We start from the raw sequence: 4394 nt of genomic DNA, 5'->3' as shown, positions 1-4394 counted from the left end.
TTTTGGGAAACAAATAAAAAAATCCTGTGCCTCATTATTTCAAGACAAACTAGAGACATATTGTATACACACACACACACACACACACACACACACACCCCATACCTTTGCACTAAGGAAGAAAACATTAGGAGAAATGGTAAATACATTGTTGCAGGTTCTCCTCAGGCCAGCTGTGAAAACCCTAACCTGGATCGTGTCCCCTGCCAATCAGGGGGTAAGAGGCGCCAGGTCACAACACACAGACCCTGGAAGTCGGGTAGTAGCAAGCACTAGGCGAGGTGCTGCAGGCTTCTTATATCTCCCTTTTCTCCACCCCCAAGTCCCTTTAGTCAGTGTATCATATTCTGATTGGTCCATGCCATGCAGTCTGTCAGCAGTCACTGGTCTGCGAGCAGGGTATGGAGGCGTGGGTTCTTTTTGGAGGGCTATTTGCAGATGAAGAAGTGATGTGAATTCTCTCTGAATCCCAGGGCTCTGGGTCCATGCCGTCTTTGGAGGCCTCCTGCTACATTTCCACCCCTTTTCTTTAAAAATGTCTGTCCAGCAAGAGCCTGTAGGCAGCTCCACCTTGGGATGACCCCAGGATCATGGACTGTGCCTGTCTTAGGTTGTCCTATTCAGGCATGAACCTTACCCATCATTGGAGCATGGACATACATGTCCATGTACTGGCTTAGGTTGATTCAGCCCAACAGGATCTTACCCGTCATTGGCTACCAGCCCTCCAAGGGGTATCATCCTGGAGGATCAGTCAAGGTGGGGAATTATCTGTAGGAGGCCTCGTACATTTGTGTAAGCCAAGTCTTTCAGGCTGCATAGGGCCGGTTGAAATCATCTTCGTGAATTGCTCTGAGGGCCTGATACACCGAGTGATTGAATTTTCTCTGACTGCGGGAACGAAGAACAAGGCATTTAAGAAGTAGAAAGAGAAGGATAATTATGCCTGTCAGGAGTAGGTAAGTGACGATCCAAGACGGGTCAAACAGTGCTTTTGGATTAGACTAGATTTTCTCTAAGAACCCTGAATTGATGTCCAGCGTGGGGGCGCGGGTAAAATTTAGAGCAGTAATTTGATTATTTAGTAATATAGAATAATTAAGAGACTTTTGATTCCAGTGGCCATGAATATAATGCGTGAGTTGTAGGCGTGCTTCAGTAATATTTTGTGCTTTATAGGGGGTGAGACAAAGTGACCTAAAGCGAGGGTCACAAGCTAGCAGAGCCATGTCTTTGGTAATTGCCAAATGTTGTTGTAACACATTAATCGCCTGGTGAAGATGCTGATTGATAAGGGACTGAGTATGAAAGGTAGAGGAGGTTCTGGACACAGCCTCATTGAGTGTCTCCACAGTAGTGGAGGATTGGGCGATAGCCACTGCAGTGGTGGCAGCCGAAACTAATGCAAGGATGATGGCTGAGATGAGAGCGGGAGTGACCCCAAAATCCCATTTTAAGCAGGGGGTTTGTGACAAGGCTGTCCACTCTGTAAAGGTGACAGCATGGAAGTGGGTTGCATTGGTGACTGGAACCCAAAGGGCTGCGGGTTCACACATAAAGAGAGCTATGTGAGCTGGATGGTTCCAGCAGGCCGCCAGTACACAGGTGGTGTTGGTATCGGAGAAGTTGAGTTGTCCCTGAGGGTCGGAGGTAACATTGGCTAGCAATAAGGCAAATGGGGCCACATGCAAATGGGGGTAGGGGGCCAGGATATCATGTGATCAGTGCATGTAAGGATTTTGTTTTTGGCACAAGTAGAGGGACTGGTGTTAGTGTAAGTGCCATTGGAAAACTGAAGGCCCTGCTGTGCAAGTAAGGGCCTCATGTCCATGCAGGCATGCAGACCACAGAGGTCCCAGTTACTGAGTATTGATTCGTGGTTGGTCTGGGAGATCTTAATGCCACAGGGATAGGTGGGGCCAGTTGTCTCTAAGATCCTAGGGGGTGATTAGAGGGGGAGCAGCTGAAGCGGCAAAAGGGAGGGATGGCATGGTTGGGCTTAGGGTGCCATTTCTGCCATGGTATAGTGAGCGTGAGGGAAAAGGGTGCAAGGGAGTGTATGTGTGGGCAGTTGGGGAGCGGTGGGAGTAGAATGGCAGCACAAAATGGGGGTGGAGTGGTGGCAGTCCCCTCTGCCTCCCCTGTTTTTATTGTCCCCAGTGCAGCGAGGACTGAGGTTACATCGGTGTTGTTGAAAGTAGGGGAAAGGCCCTGGAGTTGAAGCATGTAACCCGAGGAGGCACTGCAGGTATAATCTTGGATGGTCAGGTTAAACAGCCCAAGGCATGAGGATGCGTTGTTGGCAGTAAAGCATAGAGAGTTATTTAGGGGCCAGGAGCCATTGAGTGATTTCCAGGAAGTAACTGGGTCCATGGTGGGGAGGCCAAGCATGGAATTAGTTGAATAGAGGGTGGGGAAAGCTGGGGAATGAAGCAATAAGGGCAAGAGTATAGGTGGGGAGGGGACCAAGGCCCAGAGATCATGGGCCATGGCAGGGGCGGGAAAGAGCAAACCAATTATCCAGATAGCAGCGAGGTCTCTGGGTCCTGGGGTCCTGTTCGTCAGTTGCTGTCTCACATCTCTCCCTGGAACCCATACTGGCTTTGTTTCTGTCTGAGGAAAAACACAAGCATAGCCTCGCCCTCTTGTTAACACGGGGGCAGGCGGTTGCCATTGACATGTTATGGGGTCCTTCCATCTCACTAGTGGCAGGGGTGTAGGCCTAGGTATGGTAGCCCAGTGTTTGTAGGCCAGGCTCAACCCATTTTCATTGAAGAACAGGAAATTAATGCTGAATAGAGCTTCAATTGGAGCCATCTGTGGGTTCTTTTTAGACTCGGGTAGCAAATTTTTGTAATGTTTCTTTGAGGGTCCTCTTTGCCCGCTCCACAATGGCTTGTCCCTGTGGATTATAAGGGATGCCAAGGAAGTGGCTAACTTTCCATGTTGACAGGAATGATTGGAATTGTAGAGAGGTGTAAGCTGGCTCATTATCAGTTTTTAGGGTCTATGGCACTCCCATTACTAGCATTGCTGATTTGACCACCTTAATGGCATATGAGGCCTTTTCACTGGTTTGAGCGGTGGCAAAAAGAAAGGAGGAGTAAGTGTCAACAATGACATGGACATACTTAAGATTACCAAAGGAGTTGAAATGGGTGACATCCATTTGCCAGAGGGCATTGGGTAGGAGACCAGGTAGGTTAACTCCATATAGATTGAGGAGACTTAAGGGAGCAAAGGGTGCACATGTAATGCAAGATTTGCTCAGATGTTTGCATTGAGAGATGGGTAGGTCGGGTAGAAGGCGATGTAGACTGCAAGGAGAAAGGTGAAATTTTTGGTGTGTCTGGCTTGTTCTAGTAGAGGAATCTCTACAGACATAATAAGTTTATCTACTTTGTCATTTCCCTTTGCCAAGACCCCAGGGAGCTTGGTATGTGATCTTATGTGGGAGATATGCCAGGGCCATTGTCTGTTATCTAAGATAATCTGGAGAGCTCTCATCGTTCTAGTGATGGGATCCTTATGGCCTTTTACTCGAGCAAAGGGAAGACATCTGAGGGCCTGAACCGCATACTGGTTGACAGAGAATATATTGAGCGGCTCAGTCTGGCAGACTTGGAAGATTTTTAACAGGGCCAGGAGCTCCCCCAACTGGACAGACCTGGGATTGGCTTGTACGTAACAGGTGTCATCCTTTCCCATGTGCTGAATGACAGCACCATAATGGGACTTATTGGCATCTGAGAAGGCTAACGTGGCTAAAGTTAGGGGGTTTTTGCAGGGGGAAGTGTGTGTGGCTGAGTGGTGATTTCCAAACAGGCCAGGCTGGCCAGTCGCTTATCTGGGGGTGTATGGTTATCCAACTCCCCCATGTATCCAGACATCATTAGTTGGAAAGCCAGAGAGTCTGCCCATAATGTTTGGGAATGCTTAAGAGGAAAGGGCAGTATAATTTTGTCAGGTTCCTTTCTGAATATGTGCCTGACTGTTTGTCGGGCCTTAATTGCTAACTTGAAGGCAATATCGTACTTAGAGCTAAGCTTAGTTAGGTCCGAGGTAGCCAGGTGGAACAACAGCAGGGGGTCTTGCTACCATAGCACCCCCAAGACACCATTTTTAGTCCAGAGGATTAAGGGCAGTAATGGTTCTACTGGGTCAGGACGTCGGAGTGATGCAGACCAGAGTATATGATCTATCTTAATAAGAAGATCCTTAGCTGACTGGGTGAGAGGGATCCTTGAAGTTGGTGAATTATGGCCTTCCAGCAGGGAGAATAAGGCCCGGAATTCCAAGTCAGGGACTGGTATAAATTATTTGAGCCAGTTTATAGTCCCACAGAGTTCTTGCAGCTCCATCAAGGTATATACAGTTTTATTAAAGATGGAAGA

Source organism: Nannospalax galili, unplaced genomic scaffold (assembly GCF_000622305.1).
Source record: "Nannospalax galili isolate Female #2095 unplaced genomic scaffold, S.galili_v1.0 scaffold303, whole genome shotgun sequence".
NCBI classification, from domain to species: Eukaryota; Metazoa; Chordata; class Mammalia; order Rodentia; family Spalacidae; genus Nannospalax; species Nannospalax galili.
This window is presented reverse-complemented; position numbering follows the sequence as displayed.